Source organism: Schistocerca piceifrons, chromosome 1 (assembly GCF_021461385.2).
Source record: "Schistocerca piceifrons isolate TAMUIC-IGC-003096 chromosome 1, iqSchPice1.1, whole genome shotgun sequence".
Taxonomy (NCBI): Eukaryota; Metazoa; Arthropoda; class Insecta; order Orthoptera; family Acrididae; genus Schistocerca; species Schistocerca piceifrons.
Window position 1 is genome coordinate 690497071 of NC_060138.1, and position 26825 is coordinate 690523895.

General features: G+C 39.6%; 1 protein-coding gene and 1 non-coding gene across 2 annotated transcripts in view; one reads left to right on the forward strand and one right to left on the reverse strand.

Moving 5' to 3' along the window:
• The window catches only part of LOC124709924 (protein tramtrack, beta isoform-like), a 420548-nt gene that overhangs the window by 231247 nt on the left and 162476 nt on the right, over positions 1 to 26825 (reverse strand).
• Positions 12008 to 12081, forward strand: Trnas-cga. Its single transcript has one exon. It is a non-coding gene; the product is annotated as a tRNA-Ser (tRNA).

The following is a 26825-nucleotide window of genomic DNA, read 5'->3' on the forward strand; positions in this document are numbered from 1 at the left end:
TACGTCCACTAGCCACAAGGCGCACAGGTGTAAATGAAACTTAATACAAATTTGTGTGGCATCCCCACAAATTTCCCTAATTTTTAATGGATGGACAGATTGAAAATTGTTTGGCACCAAACAGTGTCATCATCAGTGCTCTTTCATAAGATTGTGGTACTGGTAAATGTGTAGTACTCTTGTTAAAATGAGAAGCAAGAGCCATATAACGATAATCACAGTAACGTAAGAAGTCATATACAATTTCTAGTACATATAGTCACGCTGTTGCCACATGTAAAATGAATAAATAAAACAGTGGAAGTCATTCAGAAGGCTAAAAGGACGAGTCAGCCACTACAAAAGCCGTCATTCAGTTAAATTAAGCAGATATTCTGATACCATACAAAATATCAGTTTTCTTGCTATTATTTTGCCTCAGCAGACCAAATGCTCCCTCTCATCAGCATAAAACACACATGACATCAAAATATGGTGCACCGTGAGTATGACATGCAAATACTGCATTCCTGTGGGTCTTCTTGCCACATGAGATATGCAAGCATCATTGGGTGGTGTCCGTTATGGAAGTAAGTGAGGATTACTTTGTCCCTTCATAAAGTCTGAAAGGAAGTGCATCATGGGCAAATATTCAATTTGACCAGATGCAGCTTGTTTTTAGGCACTGTCAACCACTGCCTTTCCCACTCAGCCAACACTGTCTTTGTTATCCACAACGTGGCAGCCTGTAGGGGGATGCATCAATGAAGTGTGGTATTTTCCTGGCAAGCTGCTTTCCCTGCTCTGTCAGCTTCCTCATTCCTTTTGATTCCCTTTCATCCCTGGACTGAGCAGCAGGTCACATCTTTCTTTTGCTGGTGCAGGAGGTGGATAGTGTCCTGTATCATCTGAACTATCCTATCTGCTGGGAACATTTTCTGAATAGCCTGCAGAGAACTAAGAGTGCCCACACAGAGAATTCCCTTCACCAAGAAGATGCATATGCTCCAGTGCCTTCTACATTTACATCTACATACATACTCTGCAAGCCACCACATGATGCACTGCACAGGGTACCTTGTACCACTACTAGCCACTTCCTTTTGTGTTCCACCCGCAAATGGAGCCGGGGAAAAACAACTGTTCACATGCCACCACACGAGCCCTAAATTCTCTTATCTTATATTTGTGGCCCTTATGTTAAATTTATGTTGACAGCAGCAGAATCATTCTGCAGCCAGCTTCAAATGCTGGTTCTCTAACTTTTCTCAACAGTGTTCCTTGAAAAGAATGTCATCTTTCCTCCAGGAATTCCCATTAGAACTCCCACGTAAATGCATAATACTGCATGCTGATTCAACCTATCAGTAATAAATCTAGCAGGCTGCCTCTGAATTGCTTTGATGTCTTCCTTTAATCGGATCTCGTGAGGATCCAACACAGCTAATGAGTACCCACGAATGAGTCGCACCAGTGTTCTATGCACAGTAACCTTCACAAATGACCCACAGTTTCCCAATATTCTCGAAATAAACTGAAGCCCTCCCTACTACTATCTTTACGTGCCCATTTTATTTCATGGCGCTCTGCAATGTTACATCTATACGTTTAATCGACACTGTATTCGAACTTCACATTGTTTTTCCTACTCATCTGAATTAACTCACATTTTTCACATTTAGAGCTAGCTGCCATTCATCACACCAACTAAAAATTTTGTTTGAGTCATCTTGTATCCTCCTACACTCATTACACAATGACACCTTCCCATACACTGCAGTATCATCAGTAAACAGCTGTAGATTGCTGGTCACCATGACCATCACATCATTTATGTATACAGAGAATAATAGCACCCCTATCACACTTCCCAAGGATACGCCTGATAATACCCTTGTCTCTGATGAACACTCACCATTGAGGGCAACATACTGGGTTACTTAAGACATCTTCGAGCCACTCCCATACCTAGTAACCTGCTCGGTATACTTGTACCTTCTTTAACTGTCTGTAGTGTGGTGCAGTGTCAAATGTTTGTAGTATATCAAGTGAGAAAAGAACAAATTTCCTACATGAGATGCTTTCTTAATCCATGCTCATTTCTGGACAAAAACTTTTCTGTCTCATGGAAATTTTATAATATTTCAACTGAGAATAAGTTCAATGATTCTGCAGAAAGCCAATGTTTAGGGTACTTTTGTGGGTCTGTCCTTTTACCCTTCTTATATACAGGAGTCACCTGCATTTTTCCAGTCACTTGGGACTTTGCACTTGGTAAGAGATTCATGATAAATGCAAGCTAAGTATGGAGCCAATGCCACACAGTACTCTTTATAAAATCAAGTGTGGTCTCAGCTCTCTGAGACTACGTGTGTGTGTGTGTGTGTGTGTTTGTGTGTCTACTGCTGACAAAAGCCTTAATGGCTGAAAGCTTTAATTGTGTGAATCTTTTTATTGTGCCTATCGCAACTCGGCATCTCCGCTATATGGTGAGTAGCAACTTTTCATCTCTGGTATTGTTACATTCCATCCTGGATTTTCTATTGTTTGATTTGAGTCTCTAGTAACTTTTGCCTATTGTCATTTGTGCATTCTCTTTTGAACTGAGTGTGCAACAGTCTTTGCTTCCTCAGCATCTATTCTGAATTTTGTTATTAACCCACAGTGGATCTTTAAACCACAGTGGATCTTTTCCAACCTTAATCTGCTTACTTGACTTATTTTTCTCCAGAGTGCAATTTATATTCTGCTTAAACTTTGCCCATAATTTCTCTACAACCATCAAACTGATTGGTTTATTAACTGTAGCTATGATGACATCATGATTGCTAATCCCTGTCTCTATACTGGTGCCATCAATCCATCAATAAGGTCAGGCCTGTTTGTAGCTACAGCGTGTAAAATATTTACATTGCATGTGGATTGTCTAAATACCTGCTCAAAACAGTTTTTGGAAGATATGTTCAAAAGTACTTCACAAGACTGCCTGTCCGCAGCACCTGCAATGAATCCATATATGTCCCAGTATACACAGTTCGCTAAAGTTGCCGCCAACTGATACTGCATGAGGTGGAGACTTTCTATGATTGACTCTAAAACTGTCACAGCAGAATTGGCTGGCTGGTCAAGGCATCCAACAATTAGCTAGATTTCACACAGATTTGTTACATGCATTCAGACAGCTTCAGTGTCATATCAAATTCAACCTCAATAGAGACAATATTTTCTATTGACCGCAATGAACACTCGTCCTCCTAAGCTGTCTAATCTGTCTTTCTGATACACATTCAATGAGCTGCTAAATATTTCAGAGTTTTCTACTTCTTTAACCAATACTGCAGCTGTGCATGTTACATTGACAAATGGCTTGATAGGCAGTGTTTAAGTGACAAAATGTGAGAAGATAACAGATAACCTGAATTGTCCCCTTCCTTTGACCCATCAGTAAAAGCCACCATGTGCCTACAATACTCTGATAAAATGCCACTAAAAACCTATTTAAAACAAAAGGTAGAGTGGTGAGCTTGTTGTATGCCATCATGCCCAAATTAAGGTTGAGACTAAGTTTTCTTCTTCAAATCTGAATCACACTGCTTCTCAATTATTTCAATTTGCATTTGAATAGGTACAGATTACAAATACAAGGAAGCGAAGAAAACTTGTTTTTAACTATTTAAAATGTGCAAATTTTGATTCAAACTCATTTCTGAGGCTCAAGATTTTTTTCTATATATGTTATGTGTGACACTAAATCTGACTTAGATTTGTTCATGCTGTATGCTTGTGTGTTAAAATCATCATTTTTCAACTACTTTTCCCATAAATCTAGCTTACATTTGAATTCTTTAGCTTGATCACATATTTGTTATGATCTGATCAGTTCCTTGAAATTTCAGATTCAATTGCTCTGTTATTTCAATCATGAAGAATGAATATTGTAACTATATTTGTCATAAAAAAGAGTCTTGCATTTTGAATTTTGATTGTTAAGAACCCACTACACAAATCAATTCATACAAGACAATAATCTGTTGGACACAGATGTGTCATATGAGGTGGCAACAGGAGAAAGCAAATTTTGGCTGCTGCGAGGTGTTGGAGGGTGACAGAGGGGAATGTTTTTCTTTTTATGCTGCATTGCATGGTAGAACTGGCACATGGATAGAACAATGTTTCGTGAAAACATATTACAGGAATGTTCATGTTCAAATGTATTACTTATTTGTAGTATGGCAAGAAATAATTTCATTATTAATTGTGTTATTAATTATTACTGGGCACCTGTTCACCAAATGTGACACAGTTATGTCAACAGACTGCTCTGATGAAGACTATGGTCAAGATCGGTCTATTGTTTGTACTTGAATGTGCACCAGTATACTCTTTTGCTTGTTAATGCAAACACAACTACCTCACAGGTCCGTCTGCAGCACATTCTGAAGGGAGCAGTCTACAAAACACCCGAGTGAAATCTCCTATTATGCTCTGTTGGTCTGTTATGTGATAATCACTTACCATAATATTAACTGCTAGTTGTGTTTTGTGTGTCTGCACATAATGTGACTCAATATTTATGTACCATTATATTGGCAGGGCAGGCAACACCCTTAGCTGCTTACAGGCATTGACATACGTCAACAGGGACAGATGAAAATGTGTGCCCCGACCGGGACTCGAACCCGGGATCTCCTGCTTACATGGCAGACGCTCTATCCATCTGTGCCACCGAGGACACAGAGGATGCAGAGATTTATCTCTGGCATGCCTCCCGCGAAACCCACATTCTCAACGTATTGTCTCGCACTACATTCGTGGTGCCCCCGCCCATTATACTCATTACTCACGGCACATTGCTGATTCCCGTAAGAGTTTGGGGACTGTTTGTGCATTCGCAAAGAAGAAGAAGATGGTCAAGTGGCCGGTGAGCCTTAACTATATATATACTCACCGGCCACCTGACCATCTTCTTCTTCTGTGCGAATGCACTAACAGTGCCCGAACTCTTACGGGAATCGGCAACGCGCCGCGAGTAATGAGTATAATGGGCGGGAGCACCACGAATGTAGTGCGGGACAATACGTTGAGAATGTGGGTTTCGCGGGAGGCATGCCAGAGATAAATCCCTGCCATCGCGCTATCCTCTGTGTCCTCGGTGGCTCAGATGGACAGAGCGTCTGCCATGTAAGCAGGAGATCCCAGGTTCGAGTCCCAGTCGGGGCACACATTTTCATCTGTCCCCGTTGACGTATGTCAATGCCTTTAAGCAGCTAAGGGTGTTCATTTCATTGTAATTTCATTCTAACGAGCTGCATGGTCACCGATGGTATCTGTTCTTTCGGACATGTCCGAAAGAACAGATACCATCTTAGTATAAACATAAATAATGTTGTGAATTTGAAATCTTTGCCATTGATCAATGGTAGCAAACATGCTGAAATACACTCCTGGAAATTGAAATAAGAACACCGTGAATTCATTGTCCCAGGAAGGGGAAACTTTATTGACACATTCCAGGGGTCAGATACATCACATGATCACACTGACAGAACCACAGGCACATAGACACAGGCAACAGAGCATGCACAATGTCGGCACTAGTACAGTGTATATCCACCTTTCGCAGCAATGCAGGCTGCTATTCTCCCATGGAGATGATCGTAGAGATGCTGGATGTAGTCCTGTGGAACGGCTTGCCATGCCATTTCCACCTGGTGCCTCAGTTGGACCAGCGTTCGTGCTGGACGTGCAGACCGCGTGAGACGACGCTTCATCCAGTCCCAAACATGCTCAATGGGGGACAGATCCGGAGATCTTGCTGGCCAGGGTAGTTGACTTACACCTTCTAGAGCACGTTGGGTGGCACGGGATACATGCGGACGTGCATTGTCCTGTTGGAACAGCAAGTTCCCTTGCCGGTCTAGGAATGGTAGAACGATGGGTTCGATGACGGTTTGGATGTACCGTGCACTATTCAGTGTCCCCTCGACGATCACCAGTGGTGTACGGCCAGTGTAGGAGATCACTCCCCACACCATGATGCCGGGTGTTGGCCCTGTGTGCCTGGGTCGTATGCAGTCCTGATTGTGGCGCTCACCTGCACGGCGCCAAACACGCATACGACCATCATTGGCACCAAGGCAGAAGCGACTCTCATCGCTGAAGACGACACGTCTCCATTCGTCCCTCCGTTCACGCCTGTCGCGACACCACTGGAGGCGGGCTGCACGATGTTGGGGCGTGAGCGGAAGACGGCCTAACGGTGTGCGGGACCGTAGCCCAGCTTCATGGAGACGGTTGCGAATGGTCCTCGCCGATACCCCAGGAGCAACAGTGTCCCTAATTTGCTGGGAAGTGGCGGTGCGGTCCCCTACGGCACTGCGAAGGATCCTACGGTCTTGGCGTGCATCCGTGCGTCGCTGCGGTCCGGTCCCAGGTCGACGGGCACGTGCACCTTCCGCCGACCACTGGCGACAACATCGATGTACTGTGGAGACCTCACGCCCCACATGTTGAGCAATTCAGCGGTACGTCCACCCGGCCTCCCGTATGCCCACTGTACGCCCTCGCTCAAAGTCCGTCAACTGCACATACGGTTCACGTCCACGCTGTCGCGGCATGCTACCAGTGTTAAAGACTGCGATGGAGCTCCGTATGCCACGGAAAACTGGCTGACACTGACGGCAGCGGTGCACAAATGCTGCGCAGCTAGCGCCATTCGACGGCCAACACCGCGGTTCCTGGTGTGTCCGCTGTGCCGTGCGTGTGATCATTGCTTGTACAGCCCTCTCGCAGTGTCCGGAGCAAGTATGGTGGGTCTGACACACCAGTGTCAATGTGTTCTTTTTTCCATTTCCAGGAGTGTAGGAGAATATAGCTGAATAATGTGTTAATGAGCTATTCACAATATCAGGCAGCTGAAATGTTGGAAGAGATGCCTCCTGTCACCAGGCAAATGGAACAGTTCTGTGCATGTCATGTGACTGGGATGTTGTGAGATAATATACTGGCCACCAGCAAGGCGAGAGAGTACATGTTGCCCACAACAGCAGTTCAGCACCAGAAGGGAAACAAACACAAAATCAGCACATCTGATGGTGGCCATTTCATGTGTGTTCAATGAAAGGACTGGAATTTTTACTTGCCAATGTATCAAGAACATAAGACAAGTACTACAATTTGGGGAAAGCCAGTACCACCATCAGAGTCTATAGCTATGGGTAACAATAAGTGGACAAGAAAGACCACCATCAACTGTTACATAAGGAACAGTGGTCACACACTCACAATGCAGTAAATAATTTTCCAATGGAAAGCTGCTAACCAGCTGTACCATCCACAATCAACTTTTCACTATAGAGTATACACACCAAGCACCCCTTTTTTACAGAACACAAATATAAGCAAATCACCAACTTTGGATGCTTGAACTATGGAAAAAGTCAATGGGCTTATGAGTCATTATACATTACTGAGAAAGTTTGACTAATTCAACTGCTCAAGACTGATAAACATTTTACAGAATAAAATAAAATTTCATTTCCAAAACTATATGCTTACTCAGAGAATATATTACAACAAATTAATAAAGAGTTTTATGAAAAAAGGGCTGCATAGACATCATTATGTTAATACCACTGCTGAAATCTCACAGTATCCTTCCCCATTTTCCAATTATGGGTACTGTCTGGATGAAGAATGCAAGTTCAAGTTTTAAAGCTGAGCTGTTATTGTGTTCAGTGTTTTGTTCACATGTCTATCTACTGCTCAATGTTTTCTTTATATAGTGTGGGATTGTCTTTCCTCACACCACTGCTTCCATTCCATCCAGAATTTGCCAATATCATGTCAAAAAATTAATAAATAAGATTTTTGGGAAACATACCTTGTCATTCACAAACAAGAAGCTATGAGTGTAATTTGGAAATATAAAGCAGCACTGATGGTTTCTTTGATTAATACAGTCACAATATACCTCATCCATTTATTCTCATCTTTTAAAGACAAAATGTATATCACTTTAATATATGTCTGATAATTTTAAAATCATTTAGACATGTCTTCCAGGTACCACACACTATAACATATTATCCTGTGTGCAGCCAGTATGTTGACTGAGAAACTGACGACAGGAAAAAATGATTGAGTAAACAAAACCTCTATTTTGATGAGCAGATACCTCTTTCCAAATCTAATAAAATCTCACACGATGAGGGTTTGTTATGATAGTGAGATCTACAGAATTTTCTTGCAGTAAGATTAATAAGGTCCAGGCACATAATTTATCAAGTATTTTAGGTTATTTCATATCTAAGGGCAATTAAGTTATAATGTAAAGCATCCAGTACTTCTAATTGTAGGTCACCACTATTCAGTTCCCTTGTAAATAATGGTTTTTGTAATAACCCAAAACTGGCCAGTGCTAATAAAATTTCTCACGAGCAATTCTGTTGCCAAATAATTTACAAAAAGTAAGAAAACTTTGAGGTAATATACTAGTTTCAGAAAAAGTCGAACTTTAAAGTGAACATATATTTTACTACAATAGCAGTCTAAATGCCATTATCAAAGATCTGCATTTTTAACTTTACCTTCTTTTGCAGTGTTATTTATATGATTATAAGCATAACGTGGGAAAAAGAAAATTTACAAAAAGTAAGAAAACTTTGAGGTAATATACTAGTTTCAGAAAAAGTCAAACTTTAAAGTGAACATATATTTTACTACAATAGCAGTCTAAATGCCATTACCAAAGATCTGCATTTTTAACTTTACTTTCTTTTGCAGTGTTATTTATATGATTATAAGCATAACGTGGGAAAAAGAAAAAAGTGGAAAGAGAAACTGAAAGTATTTATTGTACATGACCATCAAGTTTTTCTGACAAACTAGAACTGTACTATCAATATAGGATACAAATACTCCTTGCGTTGAAGAGGCATGTGATACACAGATAAACAAAAACATTGCTTTACATCTAATGTTGTTGATCATTTTGGAACTTTCGGCATGAGATTACAATTTAATGTCGCAGATAATATGGTTGACTGTTATTTGCAACCCAGAGTCCTCAGACATCTCATAACAGGTCAAACAAACAACTTTGTTGTCAGCAATACTGACTGGCAACAAAGTGTCATTTCAAGGTTTTGGTAATGTTTCTGGCAGCGGGACACCATTTCATCGTTGTGGAAAACATCTTACAGTTTTGCAATAACTGAACTATGTACCTAACAATAAATATCATTATAGGTAACTGTTAATTAACAAGAAACTTCAACTTCCATTAAATTAAATAAATGAATAGTTTAGCCACTCTTAACTCGCAATGATAAATGACGCTTATGAAGCACAAACACTTGTAACATTTCTCTCTCCCTCTCTCTCTCTCTCTCTCTCTCTCTCTCTCTCTCTCTCTCTCTCTCTCTCTGCAATATTTCCAGTGCTGTTTAAACCATCCTCATGCTCCTTTCATTTCACCCCCACCGCCCTTCCCGCGCACGCGCGAGCGCACCCACACACACACACACACACACACACACACAGAGAGAGAGAGAGAGAGAGAGAGAGAGAGAGAGAGAGAGAGAGAGAGAGAGAGAGAGAGAAAAGAAAATAACTACTGCTCTTGGTGCAATGAAAACGCTATATTCTCAAATGCTGAACGATGGATAACTACTGACTGGATTGAATCATCTGCCACAACACACCAGGGACAGTTCTGCACAAGCCTCCTTCATAAGACAGTGTCGAACTATGTACAGTTGTTTATTTATTTGACACAGAAGACATGTTTAGTTTTGAAGTCTCTGAACTCTTGTTTCTCAACAATGTCACATGGGAAATGTCACTATGTTCACTGTCATTTCTTCCCAAAATCACTTCAATCAGAAAACACTTAAGGGGTTCTCTCAGGAGCCATTCCCTTCATACAGCTACAAATTTTCTACCTCAAGGATCCTCAGCATGCTTCTTTTTTAATCCTGATTCTTACCAGATATATTCAATCTTTATTTTATCTATGTAAACGGAGTAATTTCATTTCTGGCGCTTGCAAGCAACTCTTAGTATGTCCAGTAATTTAGGTGCCTCTAATCAAATATGAACAGAGGATAGTACAGTTTGATTTTGCTACAGAGTGGTGGTGTTTCATTCCAAAGCAATTGGCATTTTACATGGCATGTAAAGAAGCCCTTTGTATTATGTTGCAGATCTCTTTGGGAACAGTATTACTTGAAGAGATTATGCTACCTGCTTGCTGCATTTCTCAATAACCTCTTCTATTCTGATTCTTAAATGAAGTGTTGGAAAAATTCTTCTCGACATTAAACCCACTATATTTCTTTTGCTGATTTTGAGAATCGTTATCACAAGTTCTTCGTTTATGTGAGCTTGTTTAATGGAAATAACTCCGCTGTATATCTGGAAGCCCATCATTAATGAACTTTCTCTTCTTTTTGTCCCATATATTGCATTACTGTTAGATACTATAACATTACGTGTTGAATCCATCCTTCTGACTGTTTTACACCTTCATGCACTATGATAATTTTACCCATATTGGGTGCTGTTGAGCTCTCCGACTGTTCCTTTAAAGGATAATGTTGAAGAAAATCCTCTACAAGTCACAACTGAAGGCGACTGATTTACAACATGACCAGTTTTGTGTTTGTGCCCATCGTCAGTTGACTACATTCTGTTTCACCTTTAGACATTTGATGTTGGAGATCACTGATTAACATAAAAGGCAAACTGTGTGATGTAAAACATATTTTAACTAGATATTTTTCAATTTTTTTGATATTGCAATATCGAAAGGCTTAGTATGTCTCATAAGTCTTTTATGCCAAACAGTTAATTCCAACACTAAATGTGAAAAGCTGAAACTGTATGTAATCACCTGAAGATGGGCATAAACCCAAAACTGGTCGCTTTTTAAATAATCCACCATCAACTGTGACTGGCAAAGGATTTTCTTCAACAATAACTGACCTATTTTGAGGACATCATGAGAAAATATGATCCAGTGGAAAAGATGTTAATGCCGGGCAAGATTCAATGCATATGGGGAAGATGGTGAGAAAGGATGAAATGGGTGGATGGATGGGTGGACCACAGAAGTAATGGATTCCAGCCTAGAAAGTCTGCAGGAGGCAGTGAAAAACACAAGAAATTGATGTGCTTCAGTTCATAGGGTCACAGAGAGTTGGAATTGACAAAACAATAAGAGAGAGAGAGAGAGAGAGAGAGAGAGAGAGAGAGAGAGAGAGAGAGGCTTTTATTCAACATTACCATCCATGCACTATGGTGACGAATAAGAGTGGCGAGGGGCGAGAGATGACTTCCTCTCTGAACATGACTTTTTGTTCTCAATAAATCTGATTTTCTGTTTTTGGTCTGTTTAAAGTTCTTGGTCTAGTCATACAACCGTCAAACTCTCATTTTGATGTTTTCTGGCACTTTCTGTCACCACAAACATTTCCTTACATGCCTAAGTGTTAAATAATCACAGAAAGGGAATACTTAATTTTTCTCCCAGATTATCTTATAAAGCATTTGTGCATCAAAAGTAGATCAATATTACGCCATGTTGTACTTCCTTGAGTGCTGATTCTATCACATTCAGCATTTCAGTTAGTTGTCCCCAGTTTTAGCAAGCAAAGATGTGAAACTTCCTGGCAGATTAAAACTGTGTGCCCGACTGAGACTCGAACTCGGGACCTTTGCCTTTCGCGGGCAAGTGCTCTACCATCTGAGCTACCGAAGCACGACTCACGACCGGTACTCACAACTTTACTTCTGCCAGTACCTCGTCTCCTACTTTCCAAAGTTTCATATCAGCGCATACTCCACTGCAGAGTGAAAATCTCATTCTGGAAACATCCCCCAGGCTGTGGCTAAGCCATGTCTCCGCAATATCCTTTCTTTCAGGAGTGCTAGTTCTGCAAGGTTCGCAGGAGAGCTTCTGTAAAGTTTGGAAGGTGGGAGACGAGGTACTGGCAGAAGTAAAGTTGTGAGTACCGGTCGTGAGTCGTGCTTCGGTAGCTCAGATGGTAGAGCATTGCCCGCGAAAGGCAAAGGTCCCGAGTTCGAGTCTCGGTCGGGCACACAGTTTTAATCTGCCAGGAAGTTTCATATCAGCGCACACTTCGCTGCAGAGTGAAAATCTCATTCTGGAAGCAAAGATGTACTATATGCAAAATAGAGTATTTTTATTCTTCTTCCTACACCTAGCTACACATATACTTTCAACTGTTCTCAAAATTTGCCGTAATACTGAAAATACACTGCAAATAAGGAAGGTGAAAGTAACTCTACCTGTGCAACTGGTATTTTATTATTACTTCTTCCAGTATCCTGCACAATAAAACATAGTCGAATCTGCCAAATGCTTTATCAAAGCCAATGAAAGATATGAACATACATAACTATATTTAATGTAATGCTGAAGACCTGCCAGGGTAGCCAGGAGCACTAATGTGCTGCTTCCTGGACTCGGGTAGACGCGCCAGCCCCGGATTGAATCCACCCGGCAGATTAACAATGAGGGCCAGTGTGCCAGCCAGCCTGGATGTGGTTTTTAGGTGGTTTTCCACATCCTCTGGGTGAATACCGGGTCTGTCCCCACGTTCTGCCTCAGTTACACGACTAGCAGACATTTGAAACATGTTCGCACTGTTCCATAGACGCAGACAGCTGGGGTACATTAATTCTGTGCCGGGGGGAGGGGGGGGGGGGGGGGGGCTAGGGGTGGCAGCAGAAAGGGCATCCAACCACCATCTGCAACTTACAATGCCAAATCAACAGTAACAAAGCCGACACCGCATTTCAGCGGGAATAAGGCCTCAAGACGATGATGATGATTTAATATAATGCTGATCTCATTTGAATACCATTTGATCCTCAAACAGTATACCTGCAACTCTAACTTAACCTCTTCCAAAAACTATCATTGTTATAACTTTTGATGCATCTGACAAGTCTCAGGTTTTGTAACAGTAGCATTTCTGCTGATTGTTGATTTCAAGGAAGGATATTTTATTGACACAAATAAATAACAAAATGACACCCAAATAAAAACCTAACATCGCATTTCCTTTTGGTTTCAAAATAACTCTGTTGATGACAGAGAGACAAAAAACAAACTGCTAAAGATAGTAAAAAGAAGCATCAGGAAAGAGATCATCAGTTGTTCCGGAATTTAATTAATTTGTAATTTTTTTCTTTAATATCATCACTCATTCACATGAAACTTTTACCAACAGAGAAATAGAAATAGGGAGAAATATTCAGCTACTGCATTATATATTTATAAAACAGAAAACTCAAGTAAAAAATTGAATATTTTTTATGAAAATAAAGCATCAAATGCAGCATGCTTGGTTTCCAAATCTAATCAACAAACCTTACAGTAAAAAAAGAAATAAATGTAATCTACAATAACAAACTTTACAGCATTTTCCATTCAGTTTCTAAAATTTGTAACTGTTTCTTTCCGTAAACATTATTTTGTCCTAGTTATATTTGTCATGATACTGCTTCTCATTTGCTTATATTATTATGAACTGCTCATTCCAGGAAAAACATCTAATTAATGGTCTGTTTTTGGTTTACAGACCAATTGCTGAACATTAGCATAACAATGAGATTAACCTTTTACATCTCAGTCTACACTTTCTTTTGTATATTAAAGGAAACAGACTGCAGCAATTTGTTTGTATTTACTCACTGTCAAATAGTAAATCAAGGGTGAAATCTATGGTTACAGTCATATGTAAAAGCCAGTGACATAATAAAATAATGTAATTATAGCAAACCAAATACTGAAACTCACAAACAAAAAAAGTAAACTGCATATTGTTTCCGCCAATACCACCATGAGTCAGCAAGACAATGTTGCAACACAAATACTTTATATCAACTGTTGGAGACCACTCAAGAAAACCTTGCTCTTTACTCTTGTAGAGATGGAATCAATACACAATTAAGAGGGTTATAGCCCTATTTGAAAATTTCAAATTTTTTTTTTTTTTTTGGTTAAAATTTTCTCTGGGATCTCTATTTTGTTGTAGTGTTCATCCCAAATTCATCAGAAACGCCATTATCAAGTTACAAGGCAATTTGTGAAAAAATATCTCTGAAAATCGTCCACAGCAAAAAATAAGTAGCTGACAAGTAATTTCTACAATGACCTAACGGGCATTATCAAAATTAAGAATGTGCTTGAACTTCAAATTGGACCAGCTTGCTACAACTTCAGCACAAAAGTGGAGATGAAAAGCAAATCGAGCAAGTAGAGCAGCAGATGACAGAAGCTGCAACAAAAAAAGCCTGCAGGACCACCATGGAAATGTTGACAATGATGGAGAAACTCATATTGGGTCTGGTAGGATTGCTGTACGGTCCATGGACTGCTGACTATTGAGGTGTGTTTAACTACAAAAATGTAACACAAAATTTTAAATGTGTTTTTCTCAAAATAGTATTTTTCAAATTGGTGGAAAATGTAACTAGAGAAAAGTAAATGTGATTATGATCGGTATTTGATGCCAGCATTCTAAATTGAACTTTCTATCAATGTATATAACTGTTTTGCAATATCTTCAAAAATCTAATTTTGGTGCACATTTTTGTCTTGAGTTTGTGGGCAAAAAAAAATGACAATTGTTAAAACTTAGATTTTTCAATTATCCTACATACACTGACAGAAAATGTATTGAAAATGACTAATACAAAATTATTTTGTTAGGTCCAATAGGAGAACATCAGAAATTCCAGTCAATGGCCAATATTCTGGCTGCAAGGAGCCCTGAAGACAAAAGTGTCCGGAAAAACAATATCATCAGATTTAGCTTTACTTTTATTTTGCCTGGAAAAATATCACAAGAAGCACCTTTTTTCATGTGTTCAAAGGGGGCAACCCCTTAAGGAGATATTTATTATCTTGCAATACTGTGAAAAAGAAAGTTGCTACTCACCGTATAGCAGAGATGCTATATACCCTCCTATATAAGAGATACCAACCATTCCCTCCACTGACTCTCCACACTTCTTCTCCCTTTACTACACGGTGCCCTGCTCATCACTACTGATACCACCTCCCTTTACTCTAACATTCCTAATGCAAATGGCTGTACACTACCTTTCCCAATGCCTAACAGATTCCAAACCAACTACCTCCTTCCTAGTCACTATGACTAACTATTTCCTCACCCACAATTACTTCTCCTTTGAAGCCATTACCTACAAACAAATCCGTGGTACGGCTACAGGCACCAGCGTGGCACCATTCTTTGCCAATCTATTCATGCACCATCTAGTGGAATAAACACCCAGAATCCTAAACCCCTTGCCTGGTTCAGATTCACTGATGACATCTTTGTGATTTGGATCGAGGGTGAGGACACACTATCCATATTCCTCTAGAACCTCAACAACTTCTCCTCCATTTGCTTGAACTTCTCCTCCATTTGCTTCACCTGGTCCTAATCAACCCAACAAGCCACCTTTCTAGATGCTGACCTCCACCTCAAAGATGGCTACATCAGCACCTCTGTCCATATCAAACCTACAAACCATCAACAATAACTCCACTTTGACAGCTGCACCCATTCTGTACCAAGAAGTCCCTTCCATACAGCCTAACCACCCATGGTCGTTGCATCTACAGTGACGAGCGATCCTTCTCGAAATACACTGAGGGTCTCACTGAAGCCTTCACAAACCATAATTATCCTCCCAACCTTGTACAAAAACAAATCTCCTGTGCCTTATCTTTCCAATCTCCCACCACTTCACAAATTCCCACTGTCCAGTCATAGAGGAGAATTCCCCTCGTAACTCAGTACCACCTAGCAGTGGACCAACTGAATTACATTCTCCGCTAGGGTTTCTACTACCTCTTGTTGTGCCCTGAAATGAGAAATGTCCTGCCCACCATCATTACCACTTCTTCCACAGTGGTATTCCGCCGTCCGCCGAACCTACACAATACACTCTTCCATCCCTACACAACCCCTGCTCCCAACCCCTTACCTCATGGCTCATACCCCTGTAATAGGCCTAGATGCAAGACCTGTCCTACACATCCTCCCACCACCACCTACTCCAGTCCGGTCATAAATATCACCTATCCCATCAAAGGCACGGCTACATGTGAAATGAGTCATGTGATCCACAAGTTAATCTGCAACCACTGCGCTGCACTCTATGTGGGCATGACAACCAACAAGCTGTCTGTCTGCATGAATGGCCACTGACAAACGGTGGCCAAGAAACAAGTGGACCACCCTGTTGCTGAGCACACTACCAGCCAAACATGACATTCTTCATTTCAACGACTGCTTCACAGCCTGTGCCATATGGATCCTTCCCACCAACACCAGCTTTTCTGAATTGTGCAGTGGGGGAACTCTCCCTGCAATATATCCTAGATTCCTGTAACCACCCTGGCCTCAATCTTCATTAGTCATTGTCCTCTCCCATCCAGCCTCTTCTCTGTTCCCATTCCAGCACTACACAGCCCTCATTCCTCCATTGCACCCAGTCTTTTTACTTCTCTCCTTTACTGCTATCCCCCCCCCCCCCCCCCCCCCTCAGTACGTCAAACCTCCCGACTGCACATAGCTGCCCTACAGTCTTTCCACCTCGTCCCTCCATGCTTCCCACGACTACCCTACTAACGCTCCCCCTCCCTGCCCCAGCCTCCTCTTTATCCCCACCCAGTCGCCACTCTCATCATGCACCAGTGCTGCTGCTCCAAGTGTGGCTTCAGTTGCCTGAGGCTGCAAGCGTGTGTGTGAGTTGCATTTGTGTGAGTGTGCATGTGTGAGTGCGCTGTCTAATTCTGACGAAGGCCTTACTGGCCGAAAGCTATATTTGTGACAGTCTTTTTATTGTGCCTATCTGCGACTCAGCATCTCCATTATATGGTGAGTAGCAACTTTCCTTTTTACAATATTGTTACATTCCATCCTGGATTCTCCATTGTTTCATTTGTTATCTAAGTATTTTTTTTAAAAAAACAGCTTTAGGCACACAAACCCATAAAACATTCAAAATACAACAAGTATAACTAACCAACTACGAGTTTCTATGTCCAGTTACATCCTTAAAAGAATATTAGTATGCAAGATGAGTCATGCAAGATATAACACACTTTTATTTTGTTAACAGTTTCAGGTACCAAACTAAAGTTTTTGAAAAATGATAGTATGCTAAGTAGTATATACTTCAGTGTGTGATAATGTGTCTTAACTCTTGTATCAATGAAGATACTGAAGGAAATATGATTTTTTTAAATAGGACGCCACACTTTTTTGAAAACCATCCTAAAGTGCTTGTAAAGACAAGTACAGTGACATAATGCTTCTTAATGCTGAGGTTGAAACTCTTTCCAAAAGGAAGAAATGTACTAAAATTGGAAAGCGATGTGGCCACAGTCAGCTACTGCAGTGTAAACACAGCCACATAGAGCTCTCACGTGGGACTCCACGAATATATGTAGGAAGACAGGTCTAAGAATATCCTTGCCTACATAGCTCAAGAGGAGACTGCATATAGGGATTAATGGTAGTATCATAACATACACCTTAGCCATATAGCTCAAGAGCAGATTGCAATGATATACCATTATGAATAGTGTATGCATCAATAATAAATCATAAGAGTTGTGACAAGAAGAATTTTAATTACTTATCAGAAAGAAATCAAATCAAGTGTTGTAGAGAGGCTTCTGCAGCTGTAATGAGCATCAAAGTACAAAGTACATAAAAATAGTAGTTAGCATGTAAAAATAACTCAAGAGGAGATTGCAACACAGTCTCGAATGTATGTACTTTCAGTTGCTAATCAAAAATGGTTTGACAAGAAACACTTTAACTATTTGTTGGAAAAACACTGACTCAAGTATTGCAAAAACAACTGTAGTGGAAATCACAATACATACCAAGAAAGAAAAAAAAATTATCATACACGACCTGACACTAGTATCAAAAATACATATTAAGCTCACGTGGAGGCTGTGATACAGTTACAAATGTCTGTATGTATGTATCAGTAGTGAACAGAAAAAGTTATCACACAAGAACTTAAACTATTTATTGGAATAAAAACGAACCAAGCATCATAAGAAAACATTTCAGCTGTAGCAGAAACCACTATGAACAGTATGAATTAAAAAGAAAATCTTAAAGAAAAAAAGACTGATAACAAACTAAATATTATTAATCTGTATGAAACAGAACAGACAGTATTTTGTTTCTCACACATAGCAGAGATTAAAAATACAACTTCCCTACATAGCAGAGATTAAAAATACAACTTCCCTCATAACCACTGAAAATATGACAACCAATGGTACTATGAAGAACTGAAAATCAAAATGGACACCAAGATGTGACATCGCAGCAGCAATTACTACTACGTCACTGGTTGAAGCTCAAAATTAGTACTGTGCATTGCTCTTGGCCCTTCTATAATGTCGAGCTATTGTTGGAATCAGTTACAACTATCACACTTTATCAAAACTTTAACCGCCAACTCACCTCTCCTACCATGTTGATAAAACACCATACGTTGTTTTCAAAATAAAATAGCTCTTTTAAAAACTAAAAGGTACAACAATATTGAAAAACTATCAAACATTCAAAGTACAAGTACAACTGACTAATTAAAAGTTTCTATAATTTCAACACGGAATGGCTATGCAGAGGAGACAGATACCATAATCAATATAGATTAGTATATCCACTTAAAATTAGGAGAAATCCGATAAAGTTTAATGTTTTCTGTATTTCAACCAAGTTCTCCACAATACATGAAAAATATTAAACATTAACAATTGCATTTTAAAAGTCACAATATACATGAATGAACTGCATTTGAAAATGTCTTGAGCACTGTTAAAACTAACAGTTCACATACCCTGGCACAAAATATTTATGTGTGATTTTAGAGAGGTGGAGGCTCAACAGAATGTAGTTTTCTGACATGGAGTCGAAAGTTATCATATCGAGAAATAAATTTATGGCAAACTGGGCACTCAAACCTCTCTGGGTAATGTTTTAGATAATGATTTCTTGTGTTTATTACTCTCTTATTACAAAATACACATAAATGAAGATTCTTTTCAAGTCTCACAAATATTGATGACCGCAAGTCAGTGTGTGTTCCTGTAAAAAAGAGAGTAATAAGTATTAGGGACTTCAGAGTGTTTGACGAAACTCAAAACTCAACAGTATTATAGATGGAATGTGATGAAAATCAATGTTATAATGTATGATGAAACATCCCTTACAAATGGAGGATGTGATATCAAAAAACCTTACAGGATAGTTACCAAAGAATAATGGTAGTGGTAATAATCTTTATATCTTTCACTTTTCAAATAATGTATCAACTGTTAGTCATTTATCTGTCTCCTTTATATATCTCCTATATTAGACGGTGTCCTGAATATGCATATTATCATTTTATACAATTATATCAGCTAACTGTGCTTTGACTCCAAATTGCGTATGACTTTCTGTATATTATAAAGCTGCTTCTTAGTAATTTTTCACAGTTACATTATTCTTGTTGAATTTAATAATCTTTCTTATAAAAGTAGGGCTTAAGTGACCTTTAATTTTTGATCCACCACCGTCATTCCCGCATTCTAAAAAATCTTTTAGAAGATAGGTTATAACTGAAGAATGAATTATTTTTCTGACAGTAACATTTTAACAACTGCTCAGTTTGTCTTCCGTAACAGACACAGTTAGTATTTCCTTTACCCTCGCCAAGGCCTTCAGTTAAACAGGAAATAAAATTTTACAAAGGAAACTACATGGAATGATGCCAAAAGACATCCCCATTCGAAGGCAGGAGTCATAGCTTAAAAACAGAAAACAGAGGGTAACCTTACCTAATGACACAACTGGAATAAAACTAATTTCAGAACATTGTGTTCTCAAAATATTAGTACTTGGTCCATTTGTTTTCATAATCTACATAAATTATATACCAAAGACACAGGAGGGCTCTTCAAAAACTGAGCTGTGCTGATGTTAGAAGTATGCCAATACAAAGCCTAAGCACACCCATACAAGATACTGTTGGGGGAATAGTGGGATAGGTATCCAACTGTTTCAAAGCAAACAGTTCATTCTTGTTCTTACAAAAACTCCTATTTTGCTAGTTCCATACAAATCAAAATTACTGTAAATACTATAAGTATAGACAATTGGGAACACACTAAATGCAGCTCTGTGTGTGAAATTACTATACATCCAAAGGCTAACAGAAATTGCTACAGCATATGGATAACCTAACTGGAAAGCTCAGTTCTGCCTGCTTTGCACTTAGTACCTACATCGATGTGTTGACCTACAGATTGGAATGCTAGCACATCTGTATAGGGTTCAGAAAGGAATTTCACATTATGGTGCAAAAGTATTTTACCATTATCATCCAACTGAGGCCCATCATTGGAGAAAGGCCTCCTCCACTAGGCTCCCACACATTATGGTCTTCAGTTATTTGCTTCTGTTTTGATTCTACTTGTTTTTTAAAGTCATCTATCCATCTTCCGTTACCCTGCTCTCTCAATCTTTCCTTATCTTCTGGAATGAAGTAATGAACTTCTTTGGTCCCACTATTATCAATTCTCTGGGGTCTATGTTCCATCTTCTTCAATTTCATTTTCATCACAATCATAATTTTATCTTGCACTCCAGTCCATTCCCTGTCATTTCCCCCCCTTAGTATTTTGCAACATATATCTTTCTAGCTCAGTTTTTCGAAGGTTTTTCACTCATTTAATCATCATCTTCAACTGCTCATAAGAGTAAAAACACATCAAATGATTCTATGACTTCCTTAGTAATCTGTATTATTTTATTTTTTATATAAACTTATACATTACATCTGTCTTGATATAACTCAATGTATAAGCTTCAATTTCTAAGATAATGAAATTGTTGTTAATCTACTCACACACTTTCATATTCTTAAACAAGTTCTCAAAATAGTCTTCCATCCTGATGGGTCTTGTTTATTTCGATCTTCGTGTTTGTTTTTAACTGCACCTTGTGAGTTTATGATCACATGCAGTCTAAAAGTCATTTAAAACTGCCACATCCTGTTCAGTTTTTTTTATTATTTAGTAAAATATAGTCAATTTAATTATTACCTACATCTGGTTCTGGCTAAGTCAATTTTCAATTTATTTTCTTCTGGACGACTATGGACATGTTATTTTCAGCAGGTTCTACTAATGAATAAATTCTGTCATATTTATGTATGATCCAGGGATAATATAATACAATAAAGTAAGTGGCTCAAAGTATGCTTTTTTGAGGATAGGACAGGCGTTTGGCTATGGCCTTGATGAAGGAACCATCCCAACACTTACCTGAAATGATTAAGGAAAACTACAGAAAATCTAAATCAGGGTGGACGAACAGAACAAACTCTATCTTACTGAAAAGGAGGTCAATTAGGCTTGCTGAGCTTGTCTGAGATTGTAACTGTATTTTAAATGTTATATTCACTGATGATGTCTCCTGCATTGGAAGACAAAACATTATGCAGAGAAATATGCCTTGGACGATGGCCTAATGTCCATAAAATAAAAATCACCAAAAACGCAAATACCAATGTGAAAGCATGCACTGTATGACACGAATATGCTGCTATGCTCCTTTCACAAAATACAGCCTACAGAATGATTCTAGGTCTGTAAACAGGTCACTATTACCCAAATATGCCTTGATGACCTCCCCAAGTCCACCTCAAAAACGGAGTCAGCAATTCTCCATGATGAGAGAGAAGTTGAACTCAGGAAAACAACATCACATCCACAGTTTTTCACTGAGTAATTGTCCATTAGTTTTCGCTGCTTTTGCATTACCCTCTCATCCTCCTCCATTGTCAATTTATAATGGAATATCTGCTTCTCCATTTGCAGACGTTTCCGCCACCTTAACAATGCGTGAGCACAAATTACACAATGGATTTCCATCTGAATTTTCAGTCAAAGAAGAGTGAGAAATGGACAAATTGGATATCAGAGAAAGGCTGAATTGTTTGAAAGTAATCACAGTAACTAAGAGAAACTTAATTAGTGATTCCAGGGAAATTTGAAATATTTCATGAACAGGTCCTGCTAGCTGTGTAAACGAAGTTTCAAGTAGTTCAGCTCTTCAAGGCCTAATTATTTGGCACACAAATAGTTACATTGGTGTGATACTTAACTATCAATATTTCAGAAAGAGTCAAATGTTTTATTAAGTGAGTTGTTTAAAAATAAGAAATAAAATACACTCCTGGAAATGGAAAAAAGAACACATTGATACCGGTGTGTCAGACCCACCATACTTGCTCCGGACACTGCGAGAGGGCTGTACAAGCAATGATCACACGCACGGCACAGCGGACACACCAGGAACCACGGTGTTGGCCGTCGAATGGCGCTAGCTGCGCAGCATTTGTGCACCGCCGCCGTCAGTGTCAGCCAGTTTTCCGTGGCATACGGAGCTCCATCGCAGTCTTTAACACTGGTAGCATGCCGCAACAGCGTGGACGTGAACCGTATGTGCAGTTGACGGACTTTGAGCGAGGGCGTATAGTGGGCATGCGGGAGGCCGGGTGGACGTACCGCCGAATTGCTCAACACGTGGGGCGTGAGGTCTCCACAGTACATCGATGTTGTCGCCAGTGGTCGGCGGAAGGTGCACGTGCCCGTCGACCTGGGACCGGACCACAGCGACGCACGGATGCACGCCAAGACCGTAGGATCCTACGCAGTGCCGTAGGGGACCGCACCGCCACTTCCCAGCAAATTAGGGACACTGTTGCTCCTGGGGTATCGGCGAGGACCATTCGCAACCGTCTCCATGAAGCTGGGCTACGGTCCCGCACACCGTTAGGCCGTCTTCCGCTCACGCCCCAACATCGTGCAGCCCGCCTCCAGTGGTGTCGCGACAGGCGTGAATGGAGGGACGAATGGAGACGTGTCGTCTTCAGCGATGAGAGTCGCTTCTGCCTTGGTGCCAATGATGGTCGTATGCGTGTTTGGCGCCGTGCAGGTGAGCGCCACAATCAGGACTGCATACGACCGAGGCACACAGGGCCAACACCCGGCATCATGGTGTGGGGAGCGATTTCCTACACTGGCCGTACACCACTGGTGATAGTCGAGGGGACACTGAATAGTGCACGGTACATCCAAACCGTCATCGAACCCATCGTTCTACCATTCCTAGACCGGCAAGGGAACTTGCTGTTCCAACAGGACAATGCACGTCCGCATGTATCCCGTGCCACCCAACGTGCTCTAGAAGTTGTAAGTCAACTACCCTGGCCAGCAAGATCTCCGGATCTGTCCCCCATTGAGCATGTTTGGGACTGGATGAAGCGTCGTCTCACGCGGTCTGCACGTCCAGCACGAACGCTGGTCCAACTGAGGCGCCAGGTGGAAATGGCATGGCAAGCCGTTCCACAGGACTACATCCAGCATCTCTACGATCGTCTCCATGGGAGAATAGCAGCCTGCATTGCTGCGAAAGGTGGATATACACTGTACTAGTGCCGACATTGTGCATGCTCTGTTGCCTGTGTCTATGTGCCTGTGGTTCTGTCAGTGTGATCATGTGATGTATCTGAGCCCTTGAATGTGTCAATAAAGTTTCCCCTTCCTGGGACAATGAATTCACGGTGTTCTTATTTCAATTTCCAGGAGTGTATATTACAGAAACAAAATAGGATTAAACAGCCAACATGCTAAAAGCTGTAATATTACAGAAACATTTAACATGCACTTGAAATATGCTCAAAATCGTGTACAGCAAATGAAGTGCTGATTATGAATTTAAAGTTTAATGGTTAATTTAGAATTTTAAAATTTTAAAGAGTGCTTGAGTATATTTGGTGGATTACATAGACTGTGCAGTCTCATTTACTGTACATGATTTCGAGAATAATTCAAAATTGCATGAAATATTTTTCTGATCTACTTTTACACAGATCATTTCACAAAACATTTGATCTTTTATTTTCAATGTTTTTTTTTTATTTTCTTGTTTAGAATAAAACCTAGCATACATTGTATGATGTTTCTATGTTCCTGAATGCACTCCACCATGGTAGCTATTATGGATCAAGGTGTGTGAATGAATGAATCTTAGCTGGCAAAGCTCTACTTATACTCATGAGAATAGGAGATATATAAAAAGTATTTCTTTTCATCTATATTCACATTTTTTTATTATTTACTTTGACTACTGGCTTTCAGTTTCAATACACAAAGGACCTACCATCAACAGATAACTCTTTGGTACACCATCATTACAGTCGATTCCCAAATAGGTGTCTCAGATGATACATCTGCAATAAATAAACGAACATGATGACTGCTTACGGCAAACAGTCACCATGCGCTATTCCCAAATAGGCGTTTCAAATAATATAATAAATATTTAACAGACCTTGGGAAATGAGTGCAATAACTGCTTACTGGCACACAGTCACCAAGCTCAGTTTCCAAATAGGTTTGACAAATAATATAAACATTTGACAGACATCTCAGAAATCAGCATGACAACTATGTACCACAGGATGGCCTGAGATGGTACTGTCTACTGAAACTGGTAGCCAGCGGGCAAAATAAAAAAAGTAGGAAATGACATTAGACTTAAATGAATACTATTTTCTGATTGTGTTGGTCGCTGTTCTAATCGGCAGTATGCCAAAAATATGTAAAATAAAGAGCTCTTTGAAAAAATTATTTTGAAGTTTGATAGAAATCAAGACTTGTAGTCATAAAAGACACAAAAAATGAAAAGTAGTTGTGGGTAACAGGGTATCATTTACATTCATCAACAGAATAGCTCTAATTAATCATAGGCTAATAATTATCTCTGAAAATTCAGATTAAACGATTCTGGGACATTTAGTTTGTAAGTTGCTCCATAGAGAAAAATCACAATAAATGCTGTGATGTGGAACGTTTTAACGGAACAGAGACAGAACACTTATATACAACTATCTGCTAACTATCAAAAATCTTATTTCTATGGGTAGATTGTGAAAAGAGTTTTACAGCTGATACTTCACCCCTTTTTGTGCCAAAGTTAGATTCAATAATGGGTAAGGCATCATTTAGTGTTGTACATGTGAATATCTCTTGTTACTCACAAACTTAGATGAATTGTTGATAACAAATTTTGTAAGTGAATAAATGTACTGTCAGGCTGTGATTAATATTCCTAGTTACTTAGTGAGACAATTGCATGATGTACGTGGGTGAACTCCACACATTATTATAATTACTTTCCTTTGTGCCATGAATAATTTTTGCCTAAGCAAGGAGTTACCCAGGAATATTAACTCTTAAGACATCAAAGAATGAAAATGTGCATAATATGTTAACATACTGACTTCTGTATCCCCAAAGATGGCAATTATTTTTCTGGAAAAAGTAGCTGAACTTAAAATATTTCAGCAATTCTACTTTACGGTTTTCCAATTACCGAACCCAAATGTTTCAGCAGCTCTGCTATCAGTTTTTCAAGTTTAAGTTTTCACTAATATGTTCATCTAAGAATTCACAATTTTCTACCCTGTTTATTATTTCTTGCTAGTACATCATATTAATAGGTGGTGGAACGTTTCCAACAGTACAATACTGGATGAACTGCATTTTTTCAAAGTTTAAAGCTCATTTGTGCAAAACCAGTTAAGTCTCACAAAAACATCATTTACTATTTTCTATGTGCGTGCTTCAATGCTTTGTTTCACAACACTTGTATCATCTGCAAACAGAGCTAATTTTGCCTATTGATGCAAAAAATAAAATAAAAATCAGATCATTAACATAAAATGATTGAACTCTGTGAGACTCTCATTGCAATTTCTCCCCATGCCGTTAGTGTGGCATTCCTTGTTGTATTACTTGAACAGCCTAAGGTAGGTTTCTGCATATGTTTCTTAAATAGGAATTATACTACGCTGTTGCTGAACTATGTATTCCATAAAACCTAACTTATTTAATGAATTATTATGATTGACTCAATCAAATACCTTCGATAAGTCAAAGATTTTCCCAACTGGTAATGTTTACCATTCAAAGATTTTATTATTTGCTCAGTAAATGTATATATAGCCAACTCAATGCAGTGGATCTTTTGAAATCCATACCATGATTGGCTAAATATCTCAATAGCTCTGATTATATAGAGAGCAATTTTCAGCAAAAAGTTGGAATATTGCAATGGATCTGTGTAGACGATATACAAGAAAATCAGTATAGCAATACCTGAAGATACTTGTATCAAAAATGCCAGTTCGCCCAATTCACTCACTGTTTAATACTGAAGTTATGCATACAAATTGGTCTCTGGTAGGTATTCATAGTCAGTCTTTTGATGTGAGTGAAATTAATATATATTTAACATTGAAAATGCAAGACCATCAACTTATCAATCAGTATAGTTTTGCATAATTGTTTGGGCTTTGTGCATCCATGCCAAAAAATGTATTAGACTACGGTATAGCCCATGTGTGCTTCTGTGTTGAACTACACTCCTGGAAATGGAAAAAAGAACACATTGACACCGGTGTGTCAGACCCACCATACTTGCTCCGGACACTGCGAGAGGGCTGTACAAGCAATGATCACACGCACGGCACAGCGGACACACCAGGAACCGTGGTGTTGGCCGTCGAATGGCGCTAGCTGCGCAGCGTTTGTGCACCGCCGCCGTCAGTGTCAGCCAGTTTGCCATGGCATACGGAGCTCCATCGCAGTCTTTAACACTGGTAGCATGCCACGACAGCGTGGACGTGAACCGTATGTGCAGTTGACGGACTTT